Source organism: Hyperolius riggenbachi, chromosome 11 (genome assembly GCF_040937935.1).
Source record: "Hyperolius riggenbachi isolate aHypRig1 chromosome 11, aHypRig1.pri, whole genome shotgun sequence".
In the NCBI taxonomy this organism is placed as follows: Eukaryota; Metazoa; Chordata; class Amphibia; order Anura; family Hyperoliidae; genus Hyperolius; species Hyperolius riggenbachi.
In genome coordinates this window covers 219,287,817-219,306,220 of record NC_090656.1, presented here as the reverse complement: position 1 = coordinate 219,306,220, position 18,404 = coordinate 219,287,817, and the positions used below count along the sequence as shown (strand labels likewise).

At 45.4% G+C, this 18,404-nt stretch overlaps 1 pseudogene; it reads right to left on the bottom strand.

Annotated features, from left to right (window-relative positions):
* LOC137537958 (wolframin-like) overlaps nucleotides 1–18,404 on the bottom strand; it is a 75,783-nt pseudogene that overhangs the window by 18,412 nt on the left and 38,967 nt on the right.

Sequence of the window (18,404 nt, the reverse complement as noted above, 5' to 3'; positions counted from 1 at the left end):
GTGTAGCTATAGTCAGCTCCACGGTCAATTCCACACTACTTTAAAAGTAATTTGGCTCACAAAATAAATTAGTTTGATTTTTTTTAATTTTGTATACAATAATAATATAATATAATAACATTTGTAAAATGAATTATAGTGTGCTCAAAAAGTGGAGAAGACACGTCATCCACAACAGTACATAGAAACGCTACAAATACTAGATACAAATTTACACCAAGTGGGAAGCAGAATCAAGCCTACAATTGTTGCAGCACGCAAATAGCAGGTCAGTTTTGGTCAGAAACAATTATATATCCTAGGGCCAGGTAGCACAAATGTCGGCCTCTCCAGCAGTACAACCTTGGAAAAGAGAACCCCCCCCTCCCTTGAAACAGCACTGTCAGATTTTGGGCACTGTCTGATCATGCTCAGACATACATCCACCTGTCTGCGAGCATTTAAAGTAAACTTAAAGAGACTCTGAAGCCTCCTAAAATTTAACTTTTTAGTATAACTAAAACACTGCATCCCCGCGGCAGAACGCCGTGTTTAAACCCCCCAAATCCCCGGGGGAAAAATGTGGGGAGCGGTTCCTTGTAGAGGCAGAGCTTAGGTCTGTAGCTCTGCCTCTACTCGCATCAATCCCTGCCTCTCCCCGCCCCTCTCAGTCTTCTTTCACTGAGATGGGCGGGGAGAGGCGGCGATCAGCGATGATTGATGCTAATAGAGGCAGAGCTACAGCCCTCAGCTCTGCCTCCCCAGGCAGCAAAATCCCCGATTTTTGCCATGGTATTTGGGAGTATAAATAGAGCGTTCTGCCACAGGGATGTGGCTGTAATGATCTGCTCTGCTGTCTGCACAGGCAGACAGCTTTTTGACCATTTTTTAGGTCTGAGTGCTGCAGGTCTCTGGAAAAGAGACCTATCTTCACTCTGTGAGTTGCAGAGCTGCTGTTCTGGTGAGGAATTTGCATCCACTTGTCATGCAAATTGCTTAGCTGCTTCCTTTGATGGCTTGCAGTATAGATACCATTTCCTCCCAGAATTCCTTGCTGGTCATGATGGTTTGTTCCTGCTAACTTGCCTGGAAGTCTCAGCCCTCTGCTCATAGTAAGCTATTATTGCTAGCTTAGAGTAGTTACCCTTTGGGAGTGCTCCTTGAATTCCTATTTAGTGCAGTCAGGTTGTGTTGTATTTGTACTGCCTATTCTGTCTTGTCTTGTCCTTGCGATTGCACTGTCGCCAGCGGTTGGCGGTAGTGAATCGTTTTGTCTTTCCGTTGCGATTGTTCTGTCGCCAGCGGCGGCCGACTGAAAATCGCTCTGTCTGTTTGGATCGCACTTGCCCTAACGTTAGAGGCGGTAGATCTCTCTGTATTCTGTCTTGGAGTTTAACCTCAGCTGCGGTTGCTGCTGGTTACTCCTTCTATCTGTTTTGTTATTCGGATCACACTTGCTCTTGCGGAAGAGCAGTGGATTCTTTAAGTCCTGTTCCTGTGTACGGATCGCACTCTCTCTTGCGGAAGAGCAGTGGATCCTATCTGACTTGTTTCTGTTGTCTGTTTGTCCGGAGCAAACGCTTGCTGTTGCCTGAGGTAAGGCAATCGATTAGCAAGCGTTTCTGTTATTTGTTTGTTTGTGTTTCTGGTTTCATGTGTTAGTTAGGGTTGGCATGTTTTGTCTCTGTCGCGCTCTTCACGCAGAGACCGCGCAATTAGCGTGTTTTGTCGCTGTTGCACTTTTCGTGCGGCGACCGCGTTTAGAAAGTGGGTTTGTTATTTTCTTTGGCGTTCTGATCATTATTGTTTACTGTATCTTTCTTACTACGTCTATGCTCTGTCTTTACTCAGTCTTGTGTCGCTGTTAGCAATCACCATTTCTTGCGATTCCTTTCTCACTTGTTCTTCACTGTTGTGTGTTCCCCGTCGCCAGGTGGCGACTAGATTGGTGGACATACATACATTCTGTCTCTGCGCTCACTCTCCTTCACTAGGGGCTATCTTGCTTCCCCTCGTACAATTCCTATCTGGCATCTGTGGCAGTGCAGAGGGTTTATTCCTCTGCACTCCACAGCTCCATCTGCCGGTGGGAATTCCCCTCTACAGGTGCATTGCACCAAAGCTGGGTTCCGTTATTCAGACATTTGTGGAGGATTTCCGCAGTGTCAGCGCACATCCTGAGCGCTGGCCGCGGAGATATTCCACAATCGTTACAGTGGCGTTTTAGCTATTCTGATATTGCAGAAGAGAAATATTGAATAAAAAGTGGAATTTTAGGAGGCTTCAGAGACTCTAAAGTGAAACAACACACTTCAGGTTTGATACTTACCTGAGTAGAGGGAAGGCTCTGGACAGTATCGAGCCTTCCTGTTCCTCTACTGTCCGCTGGTAAAGCTGTTCGACCTGCTTGGTCGAGCAGCTCTTTGGCACTTACTCATTTTCTTGAGTGGTTCTGAGGAGGATGCTTCGCTACTGCATAAGTCGTGCTTGCAACCCGAGGTTGGAGGGGAAGCGTTGCATGGGAGGAGTGGTTATGCAAAAGAGGAGAGAAGAGAAATGGAGGACAGAGAAAATAGATGGTGCCTTGCTTCTACATCAGTAAGAAGGAACTAAAAGAAAAAAATGATTTGCCTTTTTCAGTATAAACATTGCTGTCCCCTGTCCACACCATTGAGAATCCCATCACTTCCTGTTCAGACAGGAAGTGGGAAAATCTCTACAGGAGTAAGAGAAACAGCAACAAAACATTTTTGTACAATAAGGAGCTCTCAAATATTTTATTGCTGTCCCTCATTCCTGACCTCTGGATTACCAGTTTTGATATTACTGTAAATCTATAAAGCTCCATGGAGGGCCCAAAGAAAAGATGTGAGAGAAGATCTTTAGAATGGGAATACCAACAGCAATAAAACGATTCTAACTCTTCCCTGTAAGGATTGGTGTCAGCACGCAAAGAGAATCTGATTACTGGCGATCTGCAGTATCACCAATAATACAAAGGTCACCCGATTATTGATGATCTGCAGTATCACCAATAATACAAGTGCGACTAACCTCTGGACACCTAACACAGTAGATAAACGATCACAACAGTAATGATAGTATAAGATCGTGGAAATATCCACCACACGGCGATTCCTCAGAGGTGTGGTTACCTCTGAATGGGAACTCCGTGTGTGAGATCCTCAGTCCGGACAAAGAGAGGAATCTCGGCCTCTGGCAGTAATAGTCTGCTAGGGCAGGCGTCTCGGAGAGGTAAGCCTCAGAGATAACCCTACAGTGGGAGACGTTCCACTGGAGGGAGAAAGGTCAGGCGAGCAAAAGGTTCGGCAACAGAGAAGGTGGCAACAGTACAGAAACAGAAGGCTGTCGTTTAACAGGCAGGGTCGGCAACTTGAATCAGATAGGCAGAAGTACAAGAGCGGCAAGAGTAAAGAGAAGTCAGAGCAAGCCAAGGTCAAAACACAGGTAAATATACAAGATACAATCCTAGTCTAAGGTGTGACGTCCTTGGTGACAACACCTGGGAAACTGAGCTAAGGTCTGAGCGCTAACACATGTAAATGCAGAAGCCCTGCTCCACCAGCCCGCCCAGGGGGCTGGAACTGAAGTCAGCTTGTGATAGGTTGGCTGAGGTCAGCTGATCGCCGGATCAGCTGACCCTTCTTCTCAACTGATAAATGTCCTGCCGCCTCACGCGCGTGCGCATGACCCTCTGCCTCTGAACATCAGAGAGGCCAGGTCCCCGGTCATCGCACGCCCGCACACGGAAGTCCGCCGGCTGGGTAGCGGGACCCGCCGCCATGCTGTCAGTCGCGGCGGTGACCCCCCTGCTCTGCGCCGGCGGCTCCGTATTGGAGTCGGAAACTGCCGGCTGGGAAGCGGAGGCCGCCGCCATGCTGCCCTGCGCGGCGGTGGCTCCGCTATTCCTCACATTCCGCAATGGAGTCGAAACGAAAAAACAAGATTCCAAAAATTGGACTTTCAAGTACTTCAGTGAAGTTTCAGAAGAGAGTCAGAAATGCGTAGGGGCATTTTCTAGGGACTCCCAAAACAGATACTTACATTCACTGCTGACTAAGCGCTCCAGCACTCGCCGCTCCTTCTGGGCTGACTTTGGAATTGGGCCTGGCTGAGCTTCTCCTTCTGGAATACAAAAGTACAAAACATACAATTACCACCACCTGCAAACATTCTGAGGACTAAAAACACAGTTTTCATAATCATTTATGAACCACCTCACAAAGAAAGAGATGTGGTATATAACTGGTTTGTCCAACCTACAGCAAGAGAATAAATGATAACCTGCACTTATAGTTCCCAACCTTTATTGTGCAACAGTAATTGACAGTGCCATCCAAAAATGTACAGGGCCCAATATCCACAGACTAAAATCATGAAATCCCAGAGGCTATTCTGAATAAGACCACCTAGGCCAGGCATGTCCAAAGTCCAGCCTGGGGGCCAATTGCGACCTGCCGAACCATTTCTGGTGGCCCTCAAAGCTTTCTACAGTTGTTTATTCCATGCGGACCACAGGCCATAACTGCAGTGCCACATGCAGGGGCCAGCAGCAGTAACAGCCACCAATTAGCAGCTGCCACTGTGCTAACTGCACACGGTATATGGGTTATTTCCCATGCAAATGTTTTATTTGACAAAATGTCACAGGCATAGTATACAGAATGGCAATCAGCAAAAATGGTGTTTAATCATACTAGTTTGACCCCCTAGCATTTTTTAGAAAGGCGATATGGCTCCTGGCCTAAAAAGTGTGGACACCCCTGTCCAGGGCACTGTTACCTACGATGGATTGGTTACATTCATGTAGCCACGCACTCAACACCAGTGCTTACATGAGGTAAGTAGGACAGATCTCAACTTGTTCAAGCAAGGTCAACCAGGGAAGGATGTCAGGAGTAGGCTCACAAAGTGCATGATTATCGTGATGGTTTAGTTTACCATGGGGAAAGTGGAACCTAAATCAGTACTGGGAAGATACCCCAAAACTCTACCCAAACAAGTTAGTTTCAGTTCACCGGATAAGTGAGACTCCTAATCTAAAATTTTCAGATGGGGCAGAGGGCCCTAGTAGACCGATTTACCAACCAGCTGCTCATCAGTCTACTGCTAGACTGGAGACTGACGGTTTTTTTTTTTCAAGCTTTAAGCTGGTCATACAAGCATTGATTTTTTTACCGGCAGATTTGATCACCGTGATCGAATCTGCTGGTTATCTGTGACGCAAAGACACATTTAGATTCATTTGTGGCAAAATCGATAGAAATTACGTTAGGACAATACTAAATTTCGACTCATCGGATGGTACAGAATTTCTGTCAAACAGATATGGGGGACCATCGGTAGACGAACTGCCTATATCGTTGCAACCTATCGAACTGTACAGCTGCAATTTGATAGATTTTCAATAGATTTCATGATGAAATCTACTAAAAATCTGTGTGCCATGTATAGGGGGAATTTGATCCCTCTCTGATCAGATTCAGATCCGAGAAGGATTGATCTGTTTGCCACATCGTATGGCAATCTAACTGTGTATGGCTTGTTTCCTGGAAAAGGCTACATCGTCAGTGCCCATGTAGAAAAACTCTGTGGCAGGAGCTGACACATCTGAGAGATCAAATTACACATTTTGATTAGTTACAGATAGGGGGGGAATTAACCCTCCTGGCGGTACACAGTTTCAGAGGCTGCGTCCACGGGAGGATTATTATTAATGAAATTTTTTTTTTATGCTTTAGCTAGCACTTCGCTAGCTAACTATGTCCCCCAAGCCCCGCCGCACCTAACTAAACCCCCCGATCGCCGGCGGCAATATTTACCCCTCCGCGTTCCCGCGAGAGCTGCAGCTTCACCATTCAGCTTCACTCGACGCTATGGCGACGATCGGACATGACGTCATGCGCACTCCCGATCCTCCCTATAGCGAAGCCTGGAGCTGATTGGGAGGCTGCGCCATCGCGGGATCCCTGGGGGGTACGTATACCGGCGGCGATGGGGGGGGAAATCGGTGGAGAGCGGCGAAACTTGGGGGACATGGTTAGCTAGCCAAGTGCTAGCTTAAGCATACACTGCAAATTTTATTTTTAAAAATCCTCCCGGCGCCATGTGATCCTCTGCGGCGGCTAGCCCGAGCGTAGCTCGGGGTTAACGCCAGGAGGGTTAAACATGCTAAACTCTTTAAATACATATAGGGCACACCTCAATATGTTTTCCTTCTATCCTGTGAGTTCAGGTCCACTTTAAAATATATGACACACTGACACACACACACTTGATGAGGTAAGCAGATTCAGATCCATGTTGTATGCTGCAGGCAGTGGCTGGGTGGATTCTTACATAAAACAGACCCAATGACCTTTAGAGTGAGAGCCAACATGAAAAAAACAGCATCCTTCTCACCACCCTCCAAGCAGGAAAGTTGTCCAGTCCTAACATGAAGTATGCAATGTGCATTATAATACAGATTATCATAAAATGCAGAGCTAATCCTCCTGTACCGTATATAAGCTACATACAAATAAGCCCATTGTGTGAGGCTGTATCATTGCTTGTTTTTTCACATATACCGTAGAATGGATTTTCAGCCTCACAGCCCATCACATGAGTGTGACTCTGCACTGACATTAGGAGAAGTCATGGCTCTGCTGGAATCATTTGTAGTACTGGAATGACAGTGTTTCCCAGTGCAAAACTGAGATTCTGTTCTATAAGGCAAATGGCTCATGCCACAAAAAAAAAAAAATCACCGAATCATTACAGGGAAAATTCCACGTATGTTGAGAAAGACACAAAGCATTCAGTTCACTAGTATGAAATTGCAATGCAATTATTCCCACTGACACTGAAAGCTATGCATGCCAATGGAGTCCTTTTCATTAAAATGCAAATTTGCAATTGTGCTGCAATGCAGGAAAACATATGGATTGTTTGCTGCAGATTTCTGCACCATGAATCAGTTTACCGAACTATGATTGATAGCGCATACAGATTTCCACATTAACCCATTAGCAGATTCGATGGTTATCTCGTTTGAGATAAGTGCACTGCTTTTGACCTCATTCTGCAGGAACTCTTTGTGCATTAAATGTTTGGAATGCTTTGATCTCTCTCTACTAGCAGAAAATATAGAAACTGAAAGCAGAAGTCCTCTATTATTGTCTCTCGGTGCCCCCTAGTGACAAGTGGCCATAAATACACATTATAGCAGTATCAATTAGAAGCAGGGAAATACAAGTGGGAGTGGGGTAGGGGGGGATTCTGTACACACCTCTGCCAATAATCAGGCGTGTGTATGAAGGCCGGCGGATCAACTGACCTCCAGCGATGGCCAACTTCATTGTTCGCGCAGCTCCCCCGCCCACTGTGTGACATCACGCACACGTAGCTCTGTCATCCCTCCACCCCCCTGCATAGGAATACAGCAGGTCGTCAGCTAAAAGCTGACACACGTCTGTACAGCTGAATCCAGCGATGTTGTCTAAGGGGATCGGGTTCTGTTCCGACGTGTGATATCAGTAGTTTGGTGTGTACGCACCTCTGTGGGCACTTCTCAAGGACATTGGTAAACAGCTGGAAACAATACACGAGCTTTGAAACTCAGATATCTACTAGTGATTGAAATGCTCCCGCCTGGGGAGAAAGCTCCAGGGCCTGACTTCAAAGCATTCTACAACACTAGGCTTGGAAACATCACAGCTACCTGTTAAACTGGCAGGTCAAGAATCGCTGTCCTTGCTGCAGATGAGCCAACCAAGAGCTAACATAGCCCACTGGCCAAGATTCTGTCTGTCATGGAGGTGTGGTCTTACCTGATACATGCAGAGGAACATTTCATTGTAGAGAGGGTCAGAACATGTGTGTGATAAGATATTACAGTAGCTATAATGCCTCCTAGAAAAGGAGCACAGCCCAGATCAGGTGGAGGAGCAACAGAGAACAGTGAGGGAAGCCTCACTAGGATCCAGAGGCTTCCCTCTCCTTAGGCAAGTATGTGTTTCTGTACTAGAGCTTTCTCTTTAAATGCTCAAATTACAGAAATTTGATATGGCTGATCGGCCCTTACAAAGACTCTTCCATTCTGATCAGTACCATCAATACACCTGTACTGTGCATGCAAGGATGTGGTACAGGCACAGTCAGCAGGATGACCAATCTCTCCACTTCCTGTCCTGCATGTAGAGTCATGTCTGCAACACTGAGGCCTCCAGAATATTAGCCAAACGTCTCAAACGTTATACAAGTTTACGCCGATTCATTGGCTGACTTACTTGACACAGTTTAGGTCCCTTTTCCACTGCAAAACGCAACTGCAAATGTTTGTGTTTTTCCCAATTTTGATGTGCGTTTTTTATGCATTTGCGGTTTTTGTTTTTCTGATTGGTAAGTGTCAAGTGTTGTCTTGAAAATTGATACTAGTGGTTAAATCAATACAAAACGCATTTCTATGCGTTTTTCGTGTGTTCCTATACTTTACATTAAAACGCAAAACGCAGCATAATCGCATACACATGCATGTTTAAAAATCGGAACGCAGCAGTGGAAAAGGCCACCCAAGATTCTTATTTTAAACAGGGTGCACTTCAGAATCAGCAAACGCATGCTAGTGGAAAAGGGCCCGCCTGCTGCTGTACCATGTAAATGCAATGTAGGCATACATAGGATTCTGCAGGTAAAACACAATCAAGGCATTCTTCAGAACACATACATAACATCAAAATCTGAGATGAACCCACCTCCAGAATTGACATGGCCGACGTTCTCCAGCAGCTCAGATACAGAGAGCTGTTTCTTCTTCTTGGGGTTTAGTCTCCAGTACATGACCAAAGCCGCCTTTCTCACAGCTCTCTCCAGGTCCGTCTCAGAGGACAGCTTCTTCACCTCACTCTCATTCTCATTGGTGATTCCTGCATAAACATGGCACAAGGAATACAGATGTAATATAGATCCCATGCTGTGCTTAACTATTTAAAAAGGCTGGGCTATTTAGTGGTGTGCTTCTTATAAAACAATCTCAATATGCAACCCTTGCGGACCCAACAGCTCTGGCCACTTTAAGACCAGAACTGTCATTGACCTTTTAAAAGCAGTGATTGCTGTGAATGGCTCACAGCAATCACAGGGTCAAGAGCCAACGAAATCCGATACACAGAAGCTCTGCTGTCAGCGTAACAGCAGAGCGAGTGGGTGCAGGGAAATGGACATCGGCGGGAAGGGCGAGAACGAACAGCGCACATGGCAGGGATGATTGAAATCTATGCCCTGGCAGGAATAACAGGACCTAAACAGGGTGTAGATTTCAATCATCAAGGTCCGCAAGTGGTTAATGACACGTATATTTAAAAAGTTCAGACCCTAAGGTAATTATTTATGTAGTTTTTTTTTTTTTTTTTTTTTTAGTAAAAAAATGTATTTGGGCAATTTTAGTTTGGGAGGTAAATAGATCATTTTAGATGTAATATAATGTGTTTATTTATTTAATAACTGTATGTGGGTGCAGTTTACTATTTGGCCACAAGATGGCCACATTCAAAAAATTCCTGGATGCGAACGATCTCGCATCCAGGAACTAAAAGAAGAAGGTGATGTTTCCTGGGGGCAGAAATACCGCGCTCGCTGATGAGAAAGCGTCGGTATTTCTGCCGGGGACTTAGATCGGTGAATGGGAATTATATTCCCATTCACTGATTGGGGGGGCAGCGGGAGGCAGTGGGAGCGCCCGCGGGCGTGCGCCCAATCGCGTGCACCACACGGCTGCAGCAGCAGTGCCTATCTGGACGGATATATCCGTCCAGATAAGGCGAAGTGGTTAAACACTCCATACACCTTGGTGAATACACAAAGACTTCAGGCAGTGGATTCCTTCGATTTGTGGTGAACACCTCCACCTCACCCTCTTCAAAGTAGAACTCACTGTTAATTGGTGACCCTAATGTTATATGGGTCTGAAGCACTATAGGGGTAGTCAGGCCACCCCTTTGTCTTACATGGACACACTGGACTTCCTCCTCAGTCTCCAGAACGTTTAGCACGGACCAATCACCTCAGGAAATACAACCTAATACTCTCCATAGTGTAAAATTGTGTAACAATTTATTAAAAAGTGGTTTAACGCATCATAAATGATGCATACATTTTTACGCATGAGTTTTTAAGGGCTCTCCCCTGCAAGTAGGCCAATGGACTGGCTCCTGTCCCTACATGTTTCGTCACCTAAAGTAACTCATAATGGGGGGCACCGTTCACGTTAGGTGATGAAATGTAAAAACTGGAGGACCTTAGAGACTACGGGGTGCTAGAAAAGGCTGAAGAGGTGCCAGGTAAGTAAGCTCAACTTCTTCCCCCAGCCTCAGTGGTCTTTTAAAGTGGACCTGAACTCAGAACTTCCTCTCTGCTCTAAAAAATATACAACAGCATAATAACCTTCAAACAAAAAAACATTTCTTTGTTACAGCTGATACAAATCCCAAAATAAATCTGCAGTATGTCTACCATCTCTGCCATTGGCAGTCATGTGACACAGGAAGAGGTCAAATTACAAATGAGGGGGAATTAGATAGGCTAAACTCTCTAAATACATACAGGGTGCATTTCTCTGTGTTTTACTTCTGTCCTGTGCAAGAGTTCTGGTCCACTTTAATGCCAAATGGTATATCTAGTAGACAACCAATTAAGTTCACTATTCAAAAGGGCACCATACCTACAGTACAGTAGATGAATGAAGATGGTATAATTCTGTGGGGATGTTTTTCTGCAACAGGGACTGGGTCACTTGACAGGATAGCAGGAAATATAAATGTGACAAATTCTTGAGGAAAATCTACTGCCCTTCCAGAGAGCTGCCAGTGAGGAGAAGGTGCACCTACCAACATGACAATGACCAGAAGCACACAACAAAATTTACCACACAGTGACTGAAAGGAAAATCTAATTTGTCTGACAAGTTCTGTAAAGAAAGGTGGGCAAATACTGGACAGGCTAGATGTGCAAAGCTGGTAAGGAAGTAAATTACTGGAGACCATTTGGCCGTGTGGCTATTCTTTTCTAATTTCAGGGGGAGTCTAGTGCTGCTTTGGGAGATTTTTTTTTAAGTGGATCCGAGATGAACTTTTACTCATTGCATAATTGTGTTCCTTTCCTATAGTTTATAGGGCATTCCTCAAGCCAAATACTTTTTTGTTTTTGTTTTAATACTCAAATTCCCTATAAACTAAACAAGCCTCGCCCTCAGCTTTTTAGAGAGCCTTGGCATTTGCAGACAGTAGCAAGGGCTCATGGGAGCTCAGTCTGGGCAGGAGGAGGGGGAGGTTTCACTAGCCAGAGATTTCAGAGGCAGAGGGGAGGAGGATTAGGTTTTTTTCACAGGCTGAGCGCTGAAGATGCAGATAAGCTTGCCTGTGTGTAAGGTTTACAAACAACTTGGCTGCTGTCATTGTATCACAGGAAGAAATACCGGTAGTCCTCGGTTAACGAACGAGATAGGGACTGTCGGCTCGTTCTTAACCTGAATCTGTCCTTAAGTCGGGACAGCCCCTTTGCCCCCGTTTTTAATGCAGAGTAAGCGCAGCGGAAGGTAGACAGGGGACATCTCACCTGATCCTCGGCGGTAGAAGGTCCCCTCGTGCTGCCCGGAAGCTGCGCGGCCCATCCTCTCGCTCCGTCCACTGTCCTCCCAGCGGCTTCACATGCGTCGCATAATGACGCATCAGGAGGCGCCGCCACTAGGGGGCTTCTCCTGATTGCGTCATTATGCGACGCATGAGAAGCCGCCGGGAGGACAGTGGACGGAGCGAGAGGACGGGCCGCGCAGCTTCCGGGCAACACGATGGGAACATACAAACTCTGTGCAGATAGTGCCCTGTCTGGGGTTCAAACCAGGGACCAAGTGCTGCAAGCGAAAGTAATAACAAATATGCCACCGTGCTGCTCAACTAAAAGATAACTGAAGTGAGAAGAATATGGATGCTGCCATATTTTTTTTATCTCCTTTTAAACAATACCAGTTGCTTGGCTAGCCTGCTGATCTATTTAGCTGCAGTAGTGTTTGAAGTAGACCAGAAACAAGCATGCAGCTAATCTTGTCAGTTCTAATGATATTATCAGAAACACCTGATCTGCATCTGCTTGGTCAGGGTCTATGCCTAAAATTATTAGAGGCAGAGGGTCAGCAGGGCAACTGGTATTGCTTATAAAAATATGGCAACCTCCATATACCTCTCACTTCAGTTGTCCTTAACCCCCTTGGCGGTATGAAAAATACCGCCAGGGGGCAGCGCAGCAGTTTTTTTTTTATTTTATTTTTTTTAAATCATGTAGCGAGCCCTGATGATAGCCGCTGCTCAGCGGCATCCCCCCAGCCCCGCCTATCGCCGGAGGGACATCTCCTATTACCCTGTCACAATTTTGCCGCTCCCCGCCGCATTAAAAGTGGTTAAAAACAGTTTAAAAAAGTTTGTTTATAAACAAACAAAATGGCCACCAAAACAGGAAGTAGGTTGATGTACAGTATGTCCACACATAGAAAATACATCCATACACAAGCAGGCTGTATACACCCTTCCTTTTGTATCTCAAGAGATCATTGTGTTTTTATTTCCCCCTTCTGCTCTCATGCACTGAAGTTTCAGGCTGGTCTTTTCTTCTTGCAAACAGCTTTGCCCTTGTCTGTAATCCTCAGTATGTGAAAGCCCAGCTAGCTCAGAGGACGATTTATCCAGCTTGTAAAAGATAAGAGAGAAGAGAGAATCTGCCAAAATCTAAATAACACACAGGCAGTGTGCAGAGGGGCCTGGAGGGGGGAGATTCATCACAGAACCACAACACTGAAGAACTTGGCAGCCTTCCAGACACAGGCTGACAAGTCTGACAGGGGAAAGATACATTGATTTATTACAGAGACTGTTATAGTAGAAAGTGCTGCAGTGAGCCAGAACACATTAGAATAGCTTTTGGAACTTGTAGGATGATAAAAAACAGGATGCAATTTTTGTTACGGAGTCTCTTTAAAGCAGCAACCAAAATGACCTTTTCCCTCTGGTCACCCCCAACTGTGACCTCTCGCTCCTCCCAACAGTGACCTCTGCCCCTAGCCACCTCCAGTGACCTTGTCCTCCTTTCAGCAGCAACCACTGTGACCTCTTCCTCACCAACACAACCCCCAGTGACCACTCCCCTCCCTTCCATCTCTAGGAGCAACCACAATTAACTCTCCTTTCCCCTAGCAGCGCCCACAGTGAGCTCCCCCCCTTCCCCCATCCCGAACACTCCCCAGCAGAACTCACAGTGACCTCTCTACCCCCTCCAGATTTTTGCAGTTATAGTTTAATTTATTAGTGATAACATAGCCACAAACAGCACAATATTTTGGCACGCAGGCCATTTGGCAAAGGCCTGTGTGCTGTTTGTGGTTATGTTACCACTAATAAATAAAGTTACTGCCTGCTTATTCGTCACGATTGACGTTACACCTCTGTGGGATGTGGGCGTTTGTTGTTTGACTCCCTGGTGTCTTAATGGTTGGTGGTTTGAGCTCAGGGGCCATCTTTTCTTTCTCTCTACCCACCCACCCACCCACACTATTCCACAACAGTTGCCACAGTTACCCCAACAGAACCCACAGTTTCCTCTCCCCCCTGACACCCCACACCGTGACCTCCTCACAGCAGCCACAGTCACTTCTGCCCCCTAGCCACCCCCCACAGTAACCTCTCCCTGCCTCGTTTTGGCAATACGAAGGCAGCTGAAAGGATCTGTGTCACCTGGAAAGACAGAAAGACATAATAAGTTTAACTAGAATTTCTGGTTCAAGTTGAGGTAGAAACGGCTTCTTAAACTTTGCTTTACAAGTTGAAACGTTGTCTAAGAGATGTGTGAAATATTTTAGGATGCGGCACCTGAAAACTCCACATGTAGTAACATAAAACTGACACGAGCTTGCCTTGTTTACAGAATGGACAAGAGGTACAACACTGCTCCACAAGCGAACGTGTTACAGGAAACCTATCACCAAAAATTTTAAACTTTAAAATAAATACAGAATACAGGTAGTCCCCGGTTTACAGACGCTTGATTTACGAACGGCCCGATCCCGTCGCGATGATGTCATTTCCGTGGGGGAAGTTTAAAGAAGCGGTCTCAAATGTCCCGACTTAAGAACGGATTCAAGTTAAGAACAAATCTACAGTTCCTATCTCATTCTTTCAGGGACTACCTGGTATATAATATACATTTCTCATAGAGTAAGATGCACCATAAATTACCATTCCCCCATGTTCCTGTCACTTACTGTAGACAGTATAAATAGGTAGAAAAAAACAACGTTTTGTAAAAAATAATACCTTTTAATGGCTAACGAATAGAGTTAAATGATGCAAGCTTTCTGGGATCTGACAGATTTTGTACTAGTCCATCTCCTCATGAGGAATTCTCAGATAGACAAACAGATTTTTATTTTTGTATTTTTTTTCCTTACAAAACGATTTACTCAATAGCAGTTGCCAGTCCGGCTGCCAAAAGAGTGTGCAAACTAGTAGGGTGGCTGGGCGACGTCTTTGTTTAGTTCTTCTCCAGTAATCGCTTTTGTAAAGAATAAAGGTAATATTGAGAATCCTTCATGAGCAGACGGATGAGTTCAAAATCTGTCAGATTTTTACTGCTTCCTGTAAGTGACAGCAACATAGGAAAAAGGCAAAAGGAGAAAACAGTACATTTTAATATTTTTTAATAGCGGTACTTCATCACCAATCACTGCTATTCCTCTAAGTATTTTATCAGGAGCCATAGCTAATAATACAAAGAAAGCTCACTATCATTTGACGCAAATCCGAAGAAAGGTGCATCAGTAACACGGGGGAGTAGTGGTTAGCACCAGGGATGCTCATCCGGATTCCGGACATCCGGGTAACCCGAATATCCAAACTTTTTACGCTATCTGATTCGGATTCTAATTTTTTAAAATCCGGCTAGCGATCTGCGGATATTTGGCCGCATAACGCGGATATTCGGATCCGAAATAATGTAACTAAGGAGATGACATCCTGGAAACAACCAGAGGGCTCCCAGCAGAAGCCCTAGCAACCAATCACAGAGGGGAACTCTGGCCAGCCCCACCTGACCTCATTGAGCCAATCAGAGGGCTCCCAGCCTAAACCCTGGCACCCAATCACAGAAAGAAACACTGGCCAGCCCCCCTGTATAATAAGGAGGGCTGCCATGATGAGACATATTGGGCTTGATTCACAAAGCGGCGCTAACAGTTAGCACGCTGGTGAAAAGCCCTTTATCACGCCTAAACTCAGTTTAGGCGTGATAAGTTTAGGCGTGATAACTATAACACCAACTGGGTTAGCACCGCAGTGCACAGCTGATCAAAAGTTTTGGTGTACTTCGCATACAGTTTACTGGCGCTGCTTTGCGTGCAGGACTTTGCGCGCGATCTAAAGTTATCTAAACTTATCACGCCTAAACTGTCATGCCTAAACTGGCTTTTCACCAGCGTGGTGCAATGGTTATCACGCCTAAAGTATCTAACTGGGTTAGCACCGCTTTGTGAATCGAGCCCATGGTCTTAGCTTGCTGAATGCTCACACAGGCCTAGTGCACACCGGAGCGTTTCCGCTGCGGTTTGCGATCTGCTTGCGGGTGCGGATCCGCTAGGGTAATGTATTTCAATGGGCTGGTGCACACCGGAGCGGGAGGCGTTTTGCAGAAACGCATACTCCCGGGCTGCTGCAGATTTTGGATTGCGGATGCGTTTCTGCCTCAATGTTAAGTATAGGAAAAACGCAAACCGCTCTGAAAAACGGCACTTCAGAGCGGTTTGCCAGGCGTTTTTTGTTACAGTAGCTGTTCAGTAACAGCTTTACTGTAACAATACATGAAATCTACTACACCAAAACCGCTACACAAAACCGCAAAACGCTAGCTGAAACGCTGCAGAAAAATAAGAAAAAGCGTTTCAAAATCTGCTAGCATTTTGCGGATCTGCTAGCGGTTTTTGGTGTGCACTAGGCCTGAGAGACATGCTCCAGTGCTGGTGGCCTAGCAAGGGTTGTAAGCCTGTACACAGTTATAAACCTAAAGCTGTTCAGTGATTAACCCCTTCACTACTATCACTACACTATTGTTAAATCGTTAATTAGCTTGACTGATGTCAATGTATGACAGTCAGAATGTGTGCTCCAGTGCTGCTGGCCTAGCAGTGATTAACTTGAAAGCTGTTCAGCGATTAATCACTACACTATTGTTAAATCATTAATTAGCTTGATGTCATTTGTGTGACAGAGTGTGTGCTGTAGGCAGCTGCTATGTGTCTGTGTGTGCTCTGTGCACAGACCAGGCCAGCTGCTGCCTGCTGGCCAGCTATTAGCCTTAGGTATAGGTTAGGGATTAGGAGATAGGATTACTGTGTTATTGTGTAGTTAGTACTGTAGTACTGCAGTCAGTGTGCTAGTAGTTGTTAGAGTAGTAGTATTACTATGTTAGCTTTCTACAGAACTGCTGTGCTGTGAGCAGTGCCAGTGTGACAGTTAGTGTGCACTAGTGTCTTTTCCTCTGCTGTCTGACTGTCATTTGGCACTTGGCACGTGTCACTTGCCACGTAGCATGTGTCACTTGGCACGTGCCACTTGCCAAGTGTCACGTGACAAGTGCCATGTGACAAGTGCCACTTGACACGTGCCCAGTGCAACATGGCAAGTGCCCAGTGCCACGTGCTAAGTGCCAATTGCCATGTGCCACGTCTGGCATGCTCCTGGCAAACGTTACACCTGCTGCATTGCTCTGCTCCTGCTGCCTGTGCAACTCCCACCACCAGGCCAGGGTGCCACAGGCCACTAATACCACCTATATTTAACCCAAAACACAATTGCTGCATAATTCTTTGGAGGTGTCTTGGCTGAAAACTGTCATGTCCCAGTTGTGCGGTTGGACTTTGGACACAATGTGGGCTGCACGACCGCTGTCTGGAACCTAGGCCTAATGTTAATTGACAGCAATTTTTTTTTTTTGGGGGGGGGGGAGGATTTTAACTCCCCACATCATCATTTAGTGTTCCCCTTTAAAAAATAATGATGCTACATGCCTCATTTACCCCAAAAAACTTTTTTAAAGCAATTTAAAGTGCACTTCCGGTTTTTCTATCCGGATATCCAAATCCACCCGATAATGCGTTCGGATATCCGCATGAACGCGGATATCTGAACGATCAGATCTGGATATTGATCCGGATATCAGGGTATCCGGATCAATTCGGATTTTGAAAAGGGGTATCCGAGCACCCCTGGTTAGCACTCTCGCCTTGTAGCACTGAGTCCCTGGTTCTAATCCCAGCCAGGGCACTAACTGCATGGAGTTTTGTAACCGAGATCTTTGGTTTCCTCCCACGTTCCAAAAACATACAGATAAGTTACTGTACCGTATATTGTGGCGAATAAGACGACCCCTCAACTTTTCCAGTTAAAATATAGAGTTTGGGATATACTTGCCATATAAGACTACCCTTCTTCCAACGCACACCAAATAAAAATTAAACAACATCATATACTGTTGCTATGTATGAACAGATACTGGTGCTGTACTGTAAGGGGTACCCAGTATATAACAGTATACAGGCGATTGACTGGTTAAATTGGTCAACTCTCCCTCTCCCTAAGTGGATTGGTCAGTTCTCCTTGTCTGTTTATCTGAGTGTTATGGAAGAATAGATTGCGCTGTGCCCATAAAACACGCCTCTTTCACACTTCTGGCCCACCCTTGTATCCTATTAACCTCCTTCCCTGCCACTCAGATCTCGCACGTGTGCCTGCGACACTCCACTACAGTCCTCAGCGAGATCTGAGAGTCGGTAACAGGATAGGGTGTATCACCCGGCATCAATGACACCCGGCTTTTAAGATGACCCCTGACTTTTCAGAAGATTTTCAAGGGTTAAAAAGTAGTCTTATACGCTACTATATACTATTATTGCCTCTAAATTGGCCCTAGAGTACAACACATGACTATGGTAGGGATTTGAGCTCCCCTGAGTGACATGATTATATATTCTCTGTACAGTGCTGTGGAAGATGTCAGCCCCATATAAATACTAAATAATAATAAAATAATACGATTCTTCAAGCTCTCATTCTAGCCAGCTGGCTGACTCACGTCATATAAATCAGACCTTAAAAGAAGCAACTACGGAAGATCGGAAAAAATATTTTTTGTATCAGTAATAATGCTTAGAAATTCAACAAAATGACTGGGAACCGCTTGGAAAACAGCCTACAGTACTTTTAGCATAGAAAGATGTGTAAATAGAAACACACCTTCCTAAAGTTTGCTTAAATCCTTCACTGCCTGAACGTTTCTAACTGCCTTTTAAAGCAGACTATAAGCAAGAGAAAACGTGGTTAAAAAGAAATGTA